The 22162-nt window shown below is 43.0% G+C and overlaps 1 long non-coding RNA gene across 1 annotated transcript; it reads right to left on the bottom strand.

The window, feature by feature from the left end:
- Positions 1-4854: 4854 nt before the first annotated feature.
- Positions 4855-21150, bottom strand: LOC142785335 (uncharacterized). Its single transcript, XR_012888922.1, has 4 exons — positions 21032-21150; positions 20408-20621; positions 10622-10799; positions 4855-4962 (listed from the first exon to the last, which is right to left on the bottom strand). It is a non-coding gene; the product is annotated as an uncharacterized LOC142785335 (long non-coding RNA).
- Between the last annotated feature and the right edge of the window lie 1012 nt (positions 21151-22162).

The raw sequence follows: 22162 nt of genomic DNA, 5'->3' as shown, positions 1-22162 counted from the left end.
TGCTCTTCCTCGTCGTGTGTGTGCCGCTGCTCGAGGGGTCCCAAGCTCATAACAGCATCAATCAAAGTATCCGCCGAGCTGCTCAATTAATTAGCGAGGCGATTTGTGGCACAGACGCGGCATCTTTCAAGGAATATGCCACACTCGTTGTCTACTCCTGAACCATTTACGGCGTTCTGGTGGCACGACACGTCACCTTCCGGCTAGGAGGGACAATAACTGGCGGGCATAGGCAGCCGGCCGTTCGGCTACTTGTTTGAAGATCCAAAGAGCACCGGTCCCTCGTCAGCTCCAGTGCCAGTCCAACAGCCTCTTGTTCAAGCTAAGGAACGCATTCTTTCCAGTAATGCGCACTAAATCTGTATGCATGCATTGGTACAACGAGGTATGTTGGAGGAGTTCTTGTCCATTTAATCCCTGCAAAGTGGTTCAATGTGCTACCTCACAAGCAAAACCACAGACCTAAACTCTTAGAAGCATTTAAACGAGCTCCTGATACTACGCCAAACTTTTTAATAGTATATACCACATTTTCGTAGCATTCGTCCAAGCTAAGATGTATGTACGTGCCATAGAAAAAATACAGCCGTGCTGTTTTTGTAGATATTTGCTATGTGTAATAGATTGAAGATCACCATCATTACCTGCCAGCGCTCAAACACCACCTACGCATTTTTTTACAAATGCTTGACAATACAAGATGAAATGTGTCCAGAAGCTCTGCTGTGGCCCAGTCTTGCTTGTGTGACCCCCACGATTTCTTACCGGATAACGACGGTCCTACAAGTTCCTATTGCGCAGGCGTGCTACCAAACTGTTTACGACTGGATGGTACAAATGCCTCAATTTTTTTAAAATATCAATAAAAGCACAACGTCAAGACATACGCTATAGCGCTGTTGCTTGAGGCTGAAAAGCAGCCTTCTTTACAGAACAGCGCCGGAACGGACAGCGAAGAGACAACGGTACAAAAATACGTGCTATCTTTTCTGCCTTGTCCGTTGTCCACTCCAGCGCTATTTTTGCCAATATGTATTACCGTGTAGCCATATCTTAGGCCATGCTCCTATAGTAGCGTCATATAGCCAAACATGCCGTCAGGGCGGCTGCGTAATGTCGTCAGAGAAACTACTCTTCGGCAGATTGCATTGCCTCTCGGCATCACGTGCGCTTCACGTGCATCGTAGATGGCAGATGTCGTAGCTGTGCCACTACGTCACTTAAGTGCACCTGCGCCGCTCTGATTTAGGCTGCTGACATCGCACTTAGTGCGGCTTGCATTTCGACACTCGCCGAGCCAGTGCATCTTTACAGTTCCCGCTATGAATATGTTTTTTCGTGACTGGTCGAGCTCATTTGCGAATCTCCCTGCAGTATAATCAATTATGCACTATTGTGAACACATACCTTCTGATTCTGTCAAAGGTGATATTCTGGTAGATTATCACAAGAAAGTGCAGAATGCAGTTGTTTGAAGCCCCGTAGTCATTTGCTTCAGTGGTGTATACACTAAAAAATTAGTAATCAGTTAGTAAACGCGTGTGTTTATTTGTCTCGAGCCTATTTTACTATCTTCGCGGCATACAATTACCTGCCAGCAGCTATAGTATAGCTTTTAACGTTTGCTGTTAGTAACAAGAGAAGCTTTCTATAGCGTTTTTAATGAAGTATACTACTAAGGCACCTACGTTGCCAGATATTTTGTAAATGCCGCTGTATATTTCGCCCTAATGGTGGCACTCATAGGCAAGACTTACGCAAGCTTTAATTATATTGACTATCTTGGAGTGTAACTTTCGTAATACGTGATGGCGCACATATAAGCTAATAGAACGGCACACGATTGTGTGTAGAAAACATCACTTACCTTGTAAAGTTTTTCGCTGCAGACCAGTAGACGGTACGCGATTCAAAAGTAGCGGTATAAATATCCTTCAAGTTGCTGCCACTGAGGAAATCCATGTCGAAGTCTTGAAGTTATGTGTGTTCTTAGCGTATGTTCTCGCTTGTGATCTGTCAATATGAGTTCTCATACTCATATGAGCATTACAATATGCATGAAAATACGTAAAGATGTGATCCTATGAATACGTGATCAGTTCTGTACAAGTATATTGCTTTGATGGTTGATGGCCAAGGTATAGCAAAATGAATAGCTAGCAGCCGTCAAATAATGTACGAGGGCAGTGCCAGTTCGTCTTTTATCCTATAGTTCTGTAATAAAATCAAGTTCAATTATTAATTTTATACTTACTTCTATGAAAACCCTCATGGAATATAAAGGGCGTTACATAAGGGTGGTTACAAAAAGGGTGCGCAGATATACAGGTGAAAACCAACACCGAAACTGCAAAATAAATAATTATCATTTCCATAGAGGTAAAACATTTATAATATAATCAATTTCGTTAAGCAATGAATAGATTCACATAAGTAAAATTGTAAACGTTGATACACGACCCAGAGGAAAAACAATAAATATCTGAAAAAGATACACAAATGAAGATACAACTCTAATGAGTATATATTTCGATATGTAATTTTTATGTGGAAGATGTTTTTCTTTTTCTTGACAAGACATGCAGAAATTTGTAGGCTATGAAGGGTTGCCTTCCGAAAACACTGTTAAGGCAGCTTCAAATGACGATGATTCTGTATGTGACACGATAGATGAGGGCAAAAAGTTTTACTCTGTAATCGATAATACTAAAGGCGAATTTTGATAAAAATTGTTCCAGGAAAATCTACTTTTCATTTTTTCAATAGGTGCTCACCGAATTGATAAATGGAAGAACGCAGAAGGTGAGCTCGCGCGAATGGGGTGTTACCATGATGAAGATAACCAGAACAAATCACAACATATTCTCGGAGTGAATTATGAGTGGGGTGAAACTCCGTGGGTTTTATCGGTAAACAGTCCGTTCGTCTCTTTGTGTGCCTGTCTGTCTGTCTGTCTGTCTGTTTGTCTGTCTGTCTGTCTGTCTGTCTTTATGACTGGCTGGCTGGCTGGCTGGCCGGCTGGCCGGCCGGCCATTTATCTGTACGTCCGTGTCATTCAGCAGCTGCTAAGTGAGTCATAAAACAATGCAATGCCTGTCCGACCGCCCATACATCGGTCCGTTCATCGCACTCAGCACTGCTGAGTGACAAGACCTCTACTTGGTATGACTGTTCCGTCACTCTTGTTCCATCTGTCTTGTCCCATTCCGTTGTTCAACTGGGACCGGAGACGGTACCAGCTTTTTGGCTTCAGACGGAAAGAACGTGCCTGGTCACTTTTTCGATCGCTGATTGGCTAACAAAAACGGTGGCTGTCTGCACGTTTGCGGGAAACAAGGCACCCATCTGAAGTGATGAAACGACAGCCAAGGCCTGGACAGCAGCCGCAAAAAATGCTGCCACCTTCTCGAAGGGAATCTTGAGGAAGTGTGAATGAATTTCTTGCGCAGAGAGTACACAGAGCAGTAGTTTTATTGGAGTAAAGTTATGACGAGATGAATATTTCTACCGTAAAAATTTATTTACACATACATCAGCCAGGGAACGGTCAAGAGTGAGGCACGCGCTTCACTCAGTTTATATATACACAAGAGCGAGAGGACGGGAGAGGGGGACAAGAGAAGGAGAGAGAGGGAACGGCGAGAGAAGGAGCGATGAAGCACGGCACCTGTAATTGTACCCGACGGTCATAATGTTAGCATGTTGTCAACAGAAAGACTTCACGAACGCTGGCAGCACAAATGCTACAAACGTGTTTCAAATGCACTCGCAGCTGTTGCTGACAACTGCCGATGCCGAAGATGGACAAGGGGGGGGCTCCGGTATCTAGGGACGCGCGCACTCAGAGCTGTTGCTATGGGAGAGGACGGTGAACAAATCCCAACGAATGCCTGAGATAGCCTAGAACACTATAAAAAATGTCTCAGTTTACAAAAGATCTTGCAGGTAAAATGGTGCCACAGCACTTCCGTAAATTAGGAAACTGCAGGCTACATTTTACGAAAGCTCTGTAAAATTGTTTTTTGTACCGCCATACACAGCACACTTCCGTGATTACGTGTACATCATCCGTCTGTTTCTTAACACGGCAGCTCTGTTCTGTGTAACACAAAATGACTCTGTACCTTCGAATACAGCATTTCAGTTACTTTAAAAACTGAAAAAAGGGTGGTTTCCTAAGAACGGGATGTCCGTAATTTATTCTGTTATTCAATAAAAACGTAAGCTTTCGAAGATTCTGTCACCTTTGAGGAAAAATTTAGACACAATACGAAGCACTAAAAGAGACCAACATGGCACTCTTTTCCTGTGTTTGGCTGTGCTTAAGCGCCTAAAATTTTACTCTAAGTGAGTGTTGTGCCAACTATATATCCTAGCAACAAGTTCTTCTGGGTAACCCTGCCAGATTATCTATTTATCTCTACATTTTGGTCGTCACTCAGGGTGGCAAACAGCTGGTTTTGTTTAATGTGCCTAGTTGTACTCGAAGGGGCTGTTTTGTTTTCTTGTTATAAAAAAAGAAAGGTTACTGTTCCACAGGTCGTAAAGCACACTTAGTTTTGGTGGTAACTTATTTTGCAAGAATTATTGATAGCTTTTGCTCAACTCTAAGAAGGTGTGAAACACCAGTACTGTGAAAAAACTGATATTTCATAGGACAGTTGAAGCTTTTTATGTTTTGAATGCAGGGCGTTTTATAATATTCAATGTACTGCAAACCAAGAATTGAAGATCCATATCTCATGGGTGTTTGCACGTTGGGCATTGCTCTTTCAACTTACACTATAATGCTGTCTGCATGTGCTGTGCAACAGCACTACGTCTTCTACAGGCCAAATACATGAGGACGACCCATACAACTAAACACGACTTCATTTATTTGAACAAAATAAACAGATGTCTTTAACATGCTTGTGACATTTTGAAGGTCCTCCGACTGCCACTTCCGCACTTTGTTTACTCCTGAAAGAAATGCAGAAAATAAAAAAAATTAGCAAATCCCACGTACAGTGGGAATCGATGACTTACGAAGCACGAATGAGGAAGGTTGATATGTCAGTTTAAAATCAGTACAACGTTACGAGGTGGAGGTAAATGATGCCGTTCATCACTTCCGTGTTATGATTATCATGTTTCGATGTCTAGTTTACCTTCGCCATCTATTCATGTCACGTGATACGAAATTTAGTCTATGTGGAGCTAGCGAAACGACCACGAGCACTCTGCGAGTGTGGTATGTTGTCATGTTCTTCCATGACACGCATGTCAGGATTAACATGTTTGCACCAGTCATATACTTTCGTCCTCGATTGACGTCACTTAATACCAAATTTTGTATATGTAGAGCCAACAAAACGGTTGCGAGCGCACAATGAATGGCCCAATATACTCCAATGTAGAATTTACGCGCGCGCATTCTGGGCACAGCGACGGTACGCTAGCAAAATGCGAGATTTCTATAGTCTGACACCAGGCGTGAGCAGCGTCCGTCGGCACGGCCAGATGGCAACCAGGGCGAAATGCGACATGCTGCACTTCACGCCGACGTGTTACCCAGACAACGCTGCTTCTCTATCTTTTCGTGACGGAGGGACGCCAGACGCGCTGAGACGCGCGTGCGTCAAAGGCGAAGTGTTTGTGTTTAGAACAAGGAAAAGAAAAGAAAAGTGAGCCCCGCAACTGTCTGCATCAGGGTGCGACACCTCAGCAGTAGCTAGCAAGGGATGGGGGTGACGAGGGATTAAAAGGATAGGAATGCAGGTGTAGAGAGAGAAAGAGAGAGATGAGGAAAGCCAGAGAGAGCTACAACAAATCGAGGGGATAGAAGAGATAGAAAAGATGGAAACACGGTCACAAGAGTCCGAGGACGTAGCACCGATTGTGCGAGCTCTTGTCGACGACAGGAGATGGCATAGGGCAAGTCCAGTCGGTCAGAGCTACACTATCGTCGGCGGTCGGTGCCAGGAGATGACGTAGGGCGTGCCCAGTGGGCCAGAGCTACGCTGACGCCGGAGATCGCGAGAGCACAACAGGTCGGCACGCAATTCAGCAAGCGACAACAACGCAGCGCGGTGCGGACCTTCGAGTATATGGATATGGAAGGACCTGCGATATATCAAAGGATTGCGACGCGTGACGCCGGCGTTGCGACGCCGGCGTCACGCGTCGAAACGAACGCCGGTGATCACACGCACTGCGTCACGGCGTGATGTATTGGCGCGTTGACTGTTGCATATAGTCAAGTTCTCACATGACGCGCATCTCATGATTATTATGTGTGCATCATTCACATACCCTTGTCATTCATTGACGTCACGCAATTTCGAATTTTGTTCATGTGAAGCTAACAAAACGGTCGCGAGCGTATGATGAGCGTAGCGAGTAGTCATGTTGTTACACGACACGCATCTCATGTTTATCATGTTTGTAGCAGTATCATACTTTCGTCATCCATGAACATACTGTGATATCAAATTTGGTATATGTGACGCTAGCAAAACAAGCGCTACGGCATCATGAGTGAGATTGGCATGTAGTGATGGGCTTACATGATACGGATGTCATATTTCCATGTTAGGGCCTGTCGCTATAGGTCGCCATGCAATCATGTCATACCATACCAGTTTTGCAACATGCCATGTGAACGAAACCACCACAAGAGCTGCAGAACCATGAAATGTAAACATGACATTTATGAAATACTTGTCATGATTTTCATGTTATGACTAGTCGAATATGTTTTTCATACAGTCATGTTATGCCGTGCCAAGTTTGGTACTATTACCATTATCGAAATGGCCAAGGGGGCTAAAAGTCGTAGGTGGCTAGGTAGATAGATGCGCTCAAAGTCGCCAAAGTTCGCTAAGAAATGCTTCGCGTTAATGCGCGAAATAGGGTTTGATATGAAAACTTTGGGCAGATACAAGGCATTTGTGAGGCTTAACTTCATGCGAGGAAGACTGTGTACCAAGATGACCTGCAGATCAATTTTAGAGTGGTGGATCAGCTCCTACTGGTAGAATCAAGAAAGAGCCTAGTTCCAGAAAACTGACCTGAGAGAAGCCAATGTCATGCCACTGTGTTTGAGAAACTCTTTATACTTTGCCCGCGAGTTACGTAAAGTTTTCGCCGATGGGTTTATAGCGACGATTCTCCAGCATACGAGTGCATTGATTACACGCTACGTTCAACGTTGAGCTGTATGTGCTCGGAAAAACCCCCATGTAGCGTTCGCGAAAATTATCAGCGTGTTGCAGGTGGCCTCTCTTCGCCCTCGTCTTCTAGCGGCCTACGCCAGTGTGCTAATTGTGGACACCTTAAACCGAAATTTGCATATATAGGCATTGCGGTATAATGAAGCTGGCTGCCTGATCATTATATAGGCAACGTGAAAATTCTGCCGTGTGCATTGTAAAATCCTTTCATTATGAAACATTTTCTACGAAGCCCTCTCCTGTCACATACCGCTCATAGCCATATACTCCGGCTCGTGGTATGCGGGTATGATTTGCTGACGGATAGATGAAGGAACCTAATTCGTAGTCCCGAGAAACATGAATCGTGCGCAGTGGGCCTCTCCCACGTTAGGGCAGGCAGACTAAGAATGACCGCCACATCGTGGGCTCTATGGACGGCGGCCCAAAGATGATTCCCCTTGGTAGGGCTTTTGATGGCAGAGCACCACTTGGCAGGTTTGGTTTGATCGCTGCCCAGAAACGAGGGGAATCGTCTGAGCATATGCTGTAAGCTAACGACTTTCCCACAACGGGAAACTGGTACATACACAATTACCACTCAACCATTATCCTTCGTGGGTCAACACGATTGATTTGATCGATATGTGGGGTTTAACGTCCCAAAACCACTATATGATTATGAGAGACGCCGTAGTGGAGGGCTCCGGAAATTTCGACCACCTGGGGTTCTTTAACGTGCACCCAAATTTGAGCACACGGGCCTACAACATTTCCGCCTCCATCGAAAATGCAGCCGCCGCAGCCGGCGTTTGAACCCGCGACCTGCGGGTCAGCAGCCGAGTGCCTTAGCCACTAGACCACCGCGGCGGGGCGTGGGTCAACACGTGAACTTGAAACGTGCAGCCCCTGTATTTTCTATAGTTCGTTTGTGTCTTCATCAATTATCCCCTACATCTGTGCACAAACCTTAATGCGTGTTTGTCGCCTTTTTTTCCCTGTTAACTTTTAACAGACCAGCGTACTAAGTAGTGGGAATCGTCCAATTTGTGGTGTACGTACGCGATATGGAAAACATACAGCAGTGCTCTTTTTGTAAATGTTTACCGTGTGTGATAGATTGAAGATTACTATCATTACCTGCCCGCGCTCAAACGCAACCCGATCATTTTTTTACAAATGGTTGACAATAGAATGTGAATTGTGTCCATAGGCTCTGGTGTGACCCAGACTTGCTGCTGTGACCTACGTGATTTCTTGGCGGATAACACCGGTCCTACAAGTTACTATTGGGCAGGCGTGCTACCACACTGTTTACGACTGGATGGTAGAAATGCCACAATTCTTGAAAATGTCAATAAAACCACCACGTCAAGACATACGGTACGGCAATGTGTATTGAGGCTAAAAAGCAGCCTTCTTCACAGAGCACCACTGGAACGGACAGCGAACAAAAAAACGGTACAACAATACGTGTTTTCTTTCTTTTTTTGTTAGTGGTCTACTCCAGCGCTATTTTTAGCCGATATGTATTACCAAGTAGTCATATCTCAAGCCATGCTCCTAAAGTAACGTCATAGAGCAAAACCTGCCATTAGGCCAACTGCGTAATGTCGTCAGAGAAACTACTCTTTGGCAGCTTGCAATGCTTCTCGGCATCACGAGCGCTTCACATGCATTGTAGGTCGCAGACATCGTAGCTATGCCACTACGTCACTTAAGCGCACCTGCGCTGCTCTGATTTAAGCTGCCGACGTCACACTATGTGCGGCTTGGAATCCGACACATGCCAAAGCTGTTATTCTTTACAGTTTATTTATTTATTTATTAGAATACCCTCAGGGCCCGTAGGGCATTACAGAGGGGGTGGGTACAACATTTATAACACACAAGAAAAAAAGACAAAATAAAGAAACAAGTGTCAGATGCGCAAATCGGGAAGGCAACATAAGTCAACTAAAAATGTATAAGAATTCAAGCACATACAAGACAAAGGTAGATAATGAAACTGCGTATAGTTACAAGCATTGCTGAGAGATCAGCAGTTCCCGCTATCATTATATTTCTCATGACTTGTCGAGCTTATTTGCAAATCTCTCTGCAGTATAAATATTTATGCACTATTGTGAACACATACATTCTGATTCCTTCAGGGATGACCTTCTGGTGGATTATCGCAAGAAAATGCAGAATTTATTTGTTCGAAGCACCGTATATAGTCATTTGCCACAGTGGTTTCTACACTATAAAAATTAATAATCCGTTAGTAAACGCGTACGTTTTATTGTTTCCAGCCTATTTTACAATCTTCGCGACACACCTTTACCTGCCAGCAGCTGTAGTACAGCTTGACACGTTTGCAGTTACTAACAAAGGAAGCTTTCAAGCGTTTTTAACAAAGTATACTACTAAGGCACCTACGTTGCCAGATATTTCGTAAGTGCCGCTGTATATTTCGCCCTAATGGTGGCACTCGTAAGAAAACTTTACGCAAGATTTAAATATGTTGACTATCTTAGAGTGCAACTTTCGTACCATGTGATGACACGTATAGAAGCAAATATAAAGGCAGACGATTATGTGTAGAAAACGTCATTTATATTGTAAATTATTTCGCTGCAGACCAGTACACGGTGCACGATTCAAAAGTAGTGATATAAATAGCCTTCAAGCTGCTGCAACTGTGGAAATTTTCCATGTCAAAGTCTTGAAGTTTGTGTGTGCTTAGCTTATGTTCTCACTTGTGATCTGTCCATATGAGTTCTCATATGAACTGATCATGTTCATAAGTATGATAAGCATTATCATACTTATGAACATACGTGAAGATGTGTTCCTATGAATACGTGATCAGTTCTCTATAAGTAAATTGTTTTGATGCGTGATTGTCAGGGTATAGGTAAATAATACCCTATTGGGAAAAAATTGATTGGTGGGTATGGTGGAAACCACCATCCGCCATTATTGTGGATTAATTTAGTGGATGGATGCAGGGTGAGATAGCGGATGGCGGGTGCTGGGTGGGATGCTGGGTGGGATGGCAGATGCTGGGTGGGATGACGGGTTGCCGAGTGGCATAGCAGGTTGCCGGGTGGAATGGGGGAAGCTGGGTGGGATGGCAGGTCAGAGGTGTGATGACGGGTGAGGTGGTGAATGGCGGGCGAGGTGGTGAATGGCGGGCGAGGTAGCTTGGTGAGCCGCAAGCAGTGAATACACATATGCAATGTGTTTGTTGAAATGATTGAGTTCATGATGTCTCTCATCAGTGCTCATAAATACATTGCTGTGCATCTTCAATCTCCATCAATGTTTATGAAAACAAGAAAAGTTACCCCAAAAACACTTTCAATTGACATAGTTTGCCTCGAATTTGTTTCGACAAACAACAAGCACCATGCGTATATTATATATAACAATAAGATGCTTACAGGCTTGCTGAATATCTGTACATTTATTATGATGGCTCATTCTTTGATAGTGTTCCGTATTCTCTTTCCTTGCCTTGCAGCTTCCGTTAAGAATACACGCAGGTAGCGTCGCACAGCTTTGACGCAGACGTCCTCAGGTTTTCTTGGCTGTTTGCTGCCACAAACTTCTTCATGCATCCTGAAAAATGCCATAACATTGACATGTACACAAAATAAAAAAGAGATTTCAAAGAAACTCTAAATATTCAATTAAAGAAAAAGTAGCTGTGATATCTCTTGAGCTCTTTGTTTTGCTGAAATAGATGTATACAGGGAATCCACCTTATATTTATATGACTCAAATTATTCAAAACACAATTAACTCTACCAAAATAATTTAGCCAAAACAATTTTTAAAAAAGTCGTATTTTACAGTAGGATAGCTTAATCTAAATTTCATTCACTGAAATGTGTTCAAAGTTCCAATTCATGCTTTGTTCGTAAAAAAGAAATGTGTCATTTCATGGTGTGTCATGAAAAACATTTCGCCTCACAGTGCGAGGTGTTAAGGCAGTTGAAACTTGAACAAAATTGCTTTTTTGTGCCAGCTAACCAAGGCGAAATGGACAGTGCTATTCTCTCGGAAACTGCGCCCTTTTTCGCCACAATGTGCTAACGAATTGTGACGAAATCCATGATTATGCAGAACATGTGTGATCCATGCAATCAATCAATCTCCATAAAGATGCAAAGCAAAACAGGAATTGTATCAAAGTGGCCACCATCAGTTCAGAGAAGTGAGATGCGACTTATCTTGAAGCGATTCACTGAATTTCTTCTACATAGGTTGCATCTAATTCACAAGCAGCAATTCACTGAATCGCTTCTACGTAGGTCGCATCTAATTCACAATTTGAACACACTTTACTGAGCACAAAAGCTGCTTTACCCAATCCACCATTTTCACAATACCAAGACACATGTCAGTTCAGAAAGGTTAGAGGCGACCCATGTTGCAGCAATTTGCTGAATTGCTTCAACATAGGTCACATTTATTTCAAAATTCAAACACACTCACTGAGCACAAAAGTCTGCTTCAGGCCAATTCACCATTTTCATAAAATCAAGACGCATGTGTAGTACTCCTACTGACGAAGTCGTAAAATGACTTTGGATCTCCAAGGTTTTCGTTTTAATAATGACGGTTATCCCAGCCAATACCAAAATGGCAGATGTCCACCCAGGAAAAAGTAAAAGCTTTATTCCAATGATTCAAGTTGTCACACGAAACTGGTAGTGTAACAGAAAGGTACCATTTTTATGTGAGGATAATCAATGTGGCAATCTGTTGATAAAATTTAACCACCTTGAATTTTTAGCAACGCATTTGGATTTTGTCATGAGAAGTGTTCATATGGTAGACAGGCTGAAGCTTGCGCAGCGCTGTTCGCTGTCCTAGCGGCGAGAAGCAAAAGTCTGGTCACGTAGAAGTGCCGCGCTTGCTTGATTTTTCTCTTGCACACACAAAAAACGTGTTCCTTGGGGCTTTTATCTCTCATTTTTCACCCTATGGATACCACTCCTTCGTCATCCTGCGAAGCACGCACACACTTATGCCGCACTGTGAGCAGCTGCAAAAGTTTAAAAATATAACAGAGCTAAAAACTTCCCGTGAAGTTCTACAGTTTTCAATGCAAGGAGTGCGAGGAGCAAATGCGTCAAGAGTGGATTATGGCAGTTCGTCGATACTTACGCGGTCTTGTCACTCTGAAGAATTTTTTTGTCATGCACGGTATTACCAACTATTCACGGCGAAAAATGTGATGGCTGGACACATATGAAAACAGAGCATTTGTAAACGGAAGCTACAACAGCAAATAGACAACCACTGTACATTTCGAGATTAGCCATCGGCTTTCCGAGACAACCATTTGTAATGCAAAAGCGGCACAGCTTGCTAGCTTAATACACCACTGTTAAAATATAATAGCGTGAGCTTTGCAGTGTTTTATTCAGCTGACGGCTGTAGACTTCTCATCGCCGCTCAGTGTCAACAGATTGATACTGCGTGTTGGCACTGAGAGTTTATACGTACAGGTCTTGCAAGCAACACACATCGAGCAAGTTTAGGTAGCTCAATGTTAGGATCGAAGTCATAAGTTCATTTCCAACCTAGGCCAGTTGCATTTCCATGGGAGCGAAACAAGGCAACACTGTGGTTAGATTTAGGTGTAAAAATTACAAGCAGTGTGGGTTGGGTTTGTATATTTTAAGCGTACATTGGTAAGACCCGAATTGTAAACAGATGTGGCGCTCGGTGTGTGTGCCCCCTCTGTCCATTGTCGTCGTCGCCCCTTACACTTCAAATAGATTTAGGTGCACGTTAAAATCCTCAAGTGGCTAGAAATAATCTAGAGTCTCACACGCCGGCGTACTTCGTAATGATGCCATGGCTTTGGCACGTAAAATGTTAAATACTTGCATGCGCCTGAGCTGGTGGTGATATACAGCTGCCGCTGTGAATACGAGTTTAAAAAAAACCAAGGCGGTTATAAAATTTTTGATGGTATCACCAATTTACATGCTGTTATCAAAGGCTAATCTCGGCGTAACGAAAAACATGCTCAATCTTAGAAGGTATTGTATACCATAGACCAAGCGATGTGTCAAAACAAGCGAAGCAGCATCCGAATCGGTGAACACATTGCGTGATCAGGCATGCATATTATTCGAAATCAAACATGCACTGAAAGAAACACGCACGGTCGAAGTAGGTATAAAATACTTTTTTGTGCGCATCATTATGGGCACAAAAAACCTAAAATGGCATTGAACTTACGATACGACGTAGTTAATTCCCAATAAAAATCTCGGCAAAACAAAACTCTTGTGAAAGTGAACACTGCGCATTGCAATGGTGCCAGCAACTCAACAGGGCTGACTTAAGTTTCGGTTCTTCACACTGACTTCCTAACTTCACACTGAACGCCGTGTGACATACTTCGCATTGAAGCAATCGAAGTCGGAATGCTAAATACAAGCGCACGCGAAAGCGTGGTGGTGGTATGCCGACAGCTCCGAGATGACGTGACTGCCACAGCAAATGTGCGTTTTACCAGTTAACAAACATATAGGATTCGTGCTTTCACCTTACTTTTATAGTCATAGAAATGCGGCTGTTTACCATCAGCATGCGCATAGCACTCCCTCAAAGACATTGTGGTGACCAAGCTTGTTGGAGCAAGTGGCCGTGTCACACGGGGCTTATCTGTTACGAGACAGAGGCTGCGCAGGTTTGTGCGCAGTGGTCGCCACAACATCGTGTTTGACTTGCTTGGTCCCGCGAAGGTTGTCAATGAATCACTCTCGGTTATGGTAATAGTCACACTGTAAAAATGTTTTTTAAACCTTCAGAGTAAGTCACAGGTGACGCTGCACGTGCCGGGCGCCCAGAAAACAGCATGTGCTGAGCGCGTGTACGTGCTGAGAGTGGTGGTGGTGGTTGTGGCTAGAAGGAAGAGGAAAAAGGCACCTAATTTCTGTCTGCCTCAAGGGCGGCTTAATACTCCCAATATTTTGTCTTTTGGGGCCACTTCATTGGGACACAGTGACAGGAACATCTGCGGGGCTCTCTGCGAATTCATATATAACACAAGAAGGTTACCTTGCTGAGTCAGCGATCAGGTCTCGAATTTTACTAGTCACACTACCACTTATTATTTAGCTGATACACTGCAGTGATTCAACTTTCAGGAGAATTTCATATAACGATTCCACCACAGATATTCAACAAATTCTATTATTTCTCCCCCCCCCCTTTTTTCTTTTTTTTCTGACATTGCGCCAAATCAATTTCACAGTTAAAACACAGTAATCATATTCCCCTAATCTAGAAAATCTATAGGTATTTACTTGCATTAACCACCGGCTTCTTGGCCAATCCCCCTTAGTGGGTGAGAGCCACAAAAGGAAGGAACAAGCAAGCAAGCAAGCAAGACCCGCTTTGCGTTCACAATTTGGGTGTGGACACTGTTTCAGAGCGTTCCAGAAGCGTCTTCGTTCTGAACCGGGCTCGTCCCTTCGGACTCGTTCGGACGGTGGTTTGGCTGAGTTTTGGGTGAATTTGACCTGTTGAAACTAGCTGACGTTGCATATTACTTCTTTAAGCAATCTAATTAGTGCTAATGTCTAATTCATCTCCTGGCCAAGGGCATAGCCCTTGGTCAGCCTCCTTGACTAATGAAGAATTGCCATTGGAATATTTTTTCCGCAGTGGTGTTGGAAGCATCCCTGTTGCGCTGGTGCCCTTGAGTGGTGGATTTATTAGGCTCAACAACCCGAAGGTGATCCAGGTGGGGTTGCAGGCCATGACGCCGCACTTTCAGCTGATAAGTGATGTTCGTCAGTTCGGAAGAGGTGGTTTGGTATGCAGATCGTCAGATCCTTCGTGCGTTTCTGACATCCTAAAATGCAAGACATTTGCTTCGGTCCCGGTAAGTGCATTTATCCCGCCTCATTTAGCGTGCACTAAGGGAATTGTACGAGGAGTCGACTCTACATTAACGCCCGCTGAGACTCTGGAAAAGCTGTCTGATGCTGGGGTCATAGCTGTGTACCGATGCAACCGATTAGTTAACGGTGAGAAAGTCCCCACTGAGTCGGTTATTGCTACCTTTGCCGGCACTTCCTGTCCATCCGAGTTGAAAATATGGCCACTCATTTTCAGAGTCGAACGTCTCGCTTCTCGTCCTCTCCAATGTCAAAACTGTTGGCGTTTTGGTCACAGTGCAGGGGGCTGTAAATCAAATTCACGTTGCCGCATCTGTGGCGATACCCACCCATCGAAGGAGTGCATCGCCGAAACCGAAAAGTGCTGCCTCTGTGCAGGAAATCACACGGCCGATTATCTGAACTGCACCGGAAGGTCTAATGAAACGCAACTTCTAGAAATTATGGACAGACGTCGTTGCTCGCGGCGAGAAGCAATAACAGTTGTGAAGGATAGAGCCTTTGGATATGCCGGAGTCGCGTCGAGGCACGAACAACTAAGTGAGACGAAGATTCTTAACCTTATTGAGGCTGCAGTAGAAAAGGCGATGTCGAAAGCGCTGGAACACATAGTTACGAGCGTGAGTGAGTGCATCTCTCAAGTGTTTTGCTCACAGATGACACAGCTGGCTTCTGCAATAGCAGTACCGATGGCCAAGTCGGCACCTTGTGCAGTGGAAGTTATACCGAATTTAGCCTCACAGCGACAATGCCGCGAGGAGAAAACCCCAATTTTGTCCGTACCTTCTACGTCGACCCACGTGGAGGATCAGAATGAAATGGACGTATGCCAAGATTTCAGGCGTCAGAAGCGCACTGGATCTCCATTAAAATCTCCTTGCCCAAACACAAACCCAAAAAGGGCAGCGAAAATGCCAGTGCACCTTTTAAGGAGAGTATTTTAGAAGCTGCCGTTGCTGAAGTGTTTCGCTCGTCAACATAGATACCTTAAAAGTACTACAGTGGAATTGTAGGTCTTTGATTTCTGCTTCTACTGACTTACTTTGCTTAATTAATCAGTTATATCCGGATATAATCTTATTACAAGAAACTTAGCTTAACCCTGTTAAGAATTATCATTTAAACAATTTTAGAGCATTTCGGTTAGACCGTCCATCACTAGGAGGTGGTCTAATTATACTAGTCTCGAATAAATTTTGCCGCACAGCGAGCATAGCTTTTCAGCTCATGTCCACAGACTGTGAAATTTTGGCAATAGACCTCTGTCTGCCCGGGCACTACCCTTTTTCACTTATAAACGCATATTTTCCAACGGGTTTGCATAATACTCAACAATTAGATACTGCCTTAGCTAATTGCAAGAATGATTTCCTTCTGACTGGTGATTTCAACTCACATCATGTTTCATGGGGATTTCGAACAGACCATTCTGGTACTCTTCTGTGGGATTGGATGATTAATAAAAATCTTACCTGCCTAAATGATAGACAGCCTACGTTTATTAGCGGACGGACACGATCGGTATTAGATCTCACGTTTTGCAGCCCAAGTGTTTCAATAAAGTCTTGGAAAACAATTGATTTCTCTTCAAACAGTGACCATCTTCCTGTATACTTTGAAATCTCATGTGCTGTGAAATCTATTGAAAGGACAGAGAAAACATTGATCAATTACAAAAAATTTAAAGACTGCTTGCGTTCCAACGTTAGGGCAGTGTCCAGTGGTCAAAATGAGGACCTCGGCAGAAATCTCTGTTCTGCTTTAAAAATCTCCAAGAACACTTCAGAATTTGTAATTGCTTCGTCGTCATCCAAAAGTGCCCAACCTAGTAGATGGAGGAATGATGAGTGCACACGAGATTATAGAAGAAGAAAAGCTGCATGGAAAAGACTCATATGTAATCAGAGTCCAAAAAATTGGAAGGATTATCAGTTCATTGCGGCAACATTTAAACGCACTGTATCGCGAGCGAAAGAGCAATATGACAAAGAACATTTCGAGTACCTGTCTAAATCAAATAACAAACGTGCTTTATTCAACTTTCTTCGTGGTAGGAAGAAGACCCCTATACCAGGAAACGTTGACTCAGTAGTTTACACCTCACAGGAACTACAGGAATCATTGAATCAGTTGGCTAAAGAATTAGAAAACAGGTTCTCAACGCATCTTCCTAATTCGGCTTACACAACAACCATCTATGACTACACAGAAATATCGACTTCTGAATTAAATCAGGCTATGGAAAGATTGCCAAATGCAGCACCAGGCCCCGATGGAATAACAAATACAATGCTAAAAATACTTCACAGGAAATATCAGAATGATCTGTTAGGTCTCGTCAATTATTCCCTTAGAAGAGCATGGATCCCTTCTGAATGGAGGATTGCGAAAATTATACCATTGCTTAAGAAACAGGGGGCAGGCTATAATTTAGACAACATACGACCGATAGCCTTAACATCTAATGTAGTAAAACTTATTGAAAGGGTTCTTCATGGTCGTATAATTAGGTTTATTAACGAGAAACAACTGTTGAGTTCTTCCCAAATTGGCTTGAGATCTGGATATTCCATATGGCATGCACATGTAGATCTGGAAAGTCGTATTCATATTGCCCGTCACAACAAGCACTTTGCGGCTTTAGTAACGTTAGACATATGTAAAGCATATGATAGTGTAGAGTATTCTATCTTGACTAATCAGTTATGGAGTCATGGACTTCCACCTCATATAGTAGCATGGGTGACGGAATTATTAAGTAGAAGAGAATTCTATTGTTATCAAGGCGGTTTCTCTTCCTGTAAGCACAAGCAAACCCGAGGTGTACCTCAGGGGTCAGTACTTTCTCCGGTTTTATTCAACATATTGCTTAGTACCATCCCCGTTCATCCAGAAGTGAAAACCTATGTTTATGCCGATGACATTGCTTTCTTTGCTATGGCACATGACTTCCACTGTTTCTACACTATCTTGCAAACATATCTTAATAAAATAGAACATTGGTTGGATGGATTGATGTTGAACCTGAATACCGGTAAATGTGCTATTCTCGTTTTTCCAATCAAAGATCCCGTGCACATATTTATTAATTACAAGCTTCAAGATATCCCACAAGTACAATCATAGAAATATCTTGGAGTTATGTATAATGAGCATCTAAATTGGCGCCCTCACATTGAATACATCGCGACAAAAGCAGTACGCGCGATGGGCGTATTGCGGAGGTTTAGCAGTTGTAGATCAGGTATGAGAAGAAAGGCACTTTTGAATATATATAAAATGTATGTCCGACCTGTGTTGGAGTTTGGCTGCATTCTTTTTTTCTGGTGCGCCAGCCTACAAACTTCGGCCGCTCGTTCTGTTGGAAAGAGAGGCTTTACGGCTCTGCTTAGGACTTCCAAAGTATACTGCAAATGCAGTGTTATACCTTGAAGCACGAATACCAACCTTATTATATCGCTTTAACATTCTTACTGTGCAGACCTTTTTACGACTATATGAAGCACCGTTTAACCCTGAACAAATTATTTTTATTTCCAATCCTGACCTATTCTTCTCCGTGCATTGGCCCAGATTTACCAAACCACAAATAGTATTTGTTCAATTGTTACTTGAGCCCCTAAATGTACACGTTTGTGGTCTGATTCCTTTAACTGAGCAACAAAATTCTCCAGAAATTGTTTATCATGATATCTTCCCAACTCTCGCAAAGCTATTACCTACAGGCATTTTAAATGGTTTATTGCAGGACCATTTAAGTACTCTGCCAACAAATGTCATTATAGCAACGGACGCATCTCAATCACATGAAAAATCAGGCGTTGGAATATATTGCCCCGTACTTGATTGGTCATTTTCACTTCGCTTAGCGGACTTTCTTCCTGTCTTTCTGGCTGAATTCATGGCAATAATGTTAGCTTTGCGAAAGGTAAATATTTCCATTCCAGTTGTAGCAGTCATAACTGATTCATTATCAGTGTGCTCTTCTCTGTCCGCATCTGGTCACTCACCTATAGTGAAACTTTTTAAATCGTTGATCCCCTGCCATCTCCGAAGTATTCATTTAATCTGGACACCAGGGCACAAAGGTTGGTTGTTAAACGACATAGCTGATTCTCTTGCGAAGGCATCCCTTTCGACACCAATTATTCCTATTTTTCCTCATACAGTATACATTACGGTGGCGCGATTTCGCACACTTAAAATCAGGCAAAATTTATCTGACCCTGCACTGACGGCCTCTCCAGAGTACAAGTACTTGTTATTTCCCTGGCGCAGTGAACTGACTAAATCAAGGATGATGGAAATTGTCATCACAAAATTTCGTTGCCACGTTACCTCCCTCAATTGTTACTTGCATAGATCAGGCATATTGAATTCCCCTATGTGCATTTACTGTAATCAAGAGGAAACGATCAGTCATTTTTTATTACATTGTCGCCGTTTCGATTTATTCAGGCAAAGCATACTAGCACCACCTCTTCAAAGACTGGGCTTGCAACTATCACAACCTGATCTTCTTTCATTTGGAGCCTCTACACTGGGTTTCAGCCACAGGGATGTTTTATTCGCCGTTCAAGAATACATCACTGCGACTAAACGATTTTCTTGCTAAATTGCTGTCTCACTATTTTTCTTACTTTTTTTTCTGCAAACTTGATATCGGTATTTCAAATCAAAATTAAGTTACAAAAAAAAAGAAAAATTGTAGGAATGACGCAATGCTGAAAGTTTAGGGCAAATTCACCTTATAATCGGCCAATCCCCTTCTTTGGGTACGAGCCATTTGCACAGGGAAACAACAACAACAACAACAAGCAAGGCGACCCAGCGCAGTGCCTTATAGAAGCGGGGGTAAAGAGGGATAAAAAAATAGAAAGAAATAGATGAAGAAATAGAGAGGCAAGAGACGGAAAATAGAAGGAGATAGGAGAGTGGGGACACGGTCGAAGCAGTCCAAGGGCGGGGCACCACAATGGGAAAGCTGCACGGCGTCAGGAGACCGCGGAGGGCGAACCAGTCGGCGGGAGATACGCCGGCGTCGGAGATCGCGAGAGCATGTCCGTTCAGCCTGAAATTCTCCGAGCGAATCAAGAGAGTGTAGGCACAAGGTGGGAGCGGGGCACAAAGCGACTAGTTTTTGCTAGAAAGGCACGAAACGTGCGTGGCGCAGCATTTCTTTGGCGAGGTTGGGAGGCCTATGAGCAGACGTCGAACCTTCAATACGACTCACGTTAAACAGCAAAACAGCATGCATTGCAACGCAATGATACTTACGTTAATGTGCAAGTTGCTTACCTTTCATTATCTCCACTTTTTCAAGGGTGGCTTGAAGTTTCATTATGCCTGTCGATAGGCTTCGGCATGCCTGACCTGTTAAGCTGCGTTTGGCAGCTTCAGCTGTAGGCCAGAAGTGCTGGGCCAGCTGCAGGCAGAACTTCCCGTCACTTGTGTTGCGCAAGATGAGCTCCCATTTTTCTAAAGCCAGGAATGTGTTTTGGCCAACTTTGACCTACATATAAATAATCAAATATCAGTTATTTCCATAAGATATACCCTTTTATAAGCCAATAAATTAATCATGAACAAACATTATGGCATAAACCTGCCTGCTTAGAGGTACAGAACCAGTAAAATGCAAATAGCCAACACGCGTATACAAAAGCAAGCTTCAGTAGGAAATGTTCATTACTTGTATGCTACATGTATCAATGTAGTCATTATTTAAACAGTTTGCTGACATTTTTTGTCACTTGTGCACATTGGCATGCAGCAATAAAGCCACGACAATTTATGAAACATGACTATATTTTTCACTAAACAAGCACAAAAAAAGGAGAGGAGTGAGAAATAACCTTTATACCACCCATATGCGAGGTGGTTGTACTAATTCTAATCTGAATAATATGTTTGAAATGTCACCTGGCTATCAAAACACGGTAGAGGTCAGTGGGTGCAGTGGGTGCCATCGTCCTTGCCTGGATTGCGAGTGGCTTTGCTGCTGCTGGCTGCTGCTGCACGTCTGCGAAATTGGTTAAAAACAAAACAATGCGCATTGTGGCCAATTCCATTTCTTGAATAAAAATACATTTCAGCACATACTTCCACATTCAAACTTAGTTGAAGAAACCTTTTAAAATTTCTTCCAAATAGTGTAATTTAGAGAAAAAAAACTTACAATTGTTATGACCTGCTAAATGCTATTGGCAGATTTCTATTATTTTTTACTGGTATAGTCATTTCTCTGCATGTTGTTAGTATACTTTTTGACTTAGTGTTCACACAAGTAGGCTAATATACCTGCCAAGTTCAAAGAACTTGAGACTTGGAGATTTGCAAAAAAGTAGTGAGGGGCGTTATTTTGCCTCATTCTTTCCCTGCCCCCTCTTTAAAAAACATCTAAGAAAGAGGGGAGGGGGTACCGAACTGCCTCGCAAGTGCAAACATCAGTTTTGTGGTCTTACAATGGCTTATAAGAAATGCAGGATTGGTTTCCAACTACAGAAAGCTCTTGATTATAAAAATATAACGGATCAGCGAAAATATTTGTTTCACACAAAATTAGGTACAAAATAGCTAGCATTATCGGTTTTCAAACTGAGACACATGCACGAAATGTTTGGTAATAAACAGTGGTAATAGACGCAGTTCTGGACGTGTATTGCTGGCCTCGCACTTACTTCTGAAGCATCCAGCATGCTGCTCTCAGCCACAGCTGAACAGTTTCAGTACCAGTGATCTATTACCCGTTGCGACGTGGTAAAGTGTTTGAAAAACCAAGATATCATTATCATTGTACGTTTACATTAACGAGTCCTAGATTGGTTTAGATGGGTCAAATTGGGAAGGAGTTTGTCAAGTTGGCCAGATCAGGCTCAGAAATTTTGATTTCAGGGAGATCTTCCCGCCATCTGTACAATAAGAAGAAATGGTAGAAATCAGGGACACTTGCCAATTATGGAATAAAGATATGTCACTTTTGCTATCATTTATATGCAGTAACAACTCATTAGCTAGAAACTGAGAACGCTGAGCTGTTGCTGAAAACAGTTA

The sequence above is a fragment of the Rhipicephalus microplus genome, unplaced genomic scaffold (assembly GCF_043290135.1).
Source record: "Rhipicephalus microplus isolate Deutch F79 unplaced genomic scaffold, USDA_Rmic scaffold_21, whole genome shotgun sequence".
Taxonomy (NCBI): Eukaryota; Metazoa; Arthropoda; class Arachnida; order Ixodida; family Ixodidae; genus Rhipicephalus; species Rhipicephalus microplus.
The sequence above is the reverse complement of the archived record's forward strand: the minus strand, read 5'-3'. Positions and strand labels throughout refer to the sequence as shown.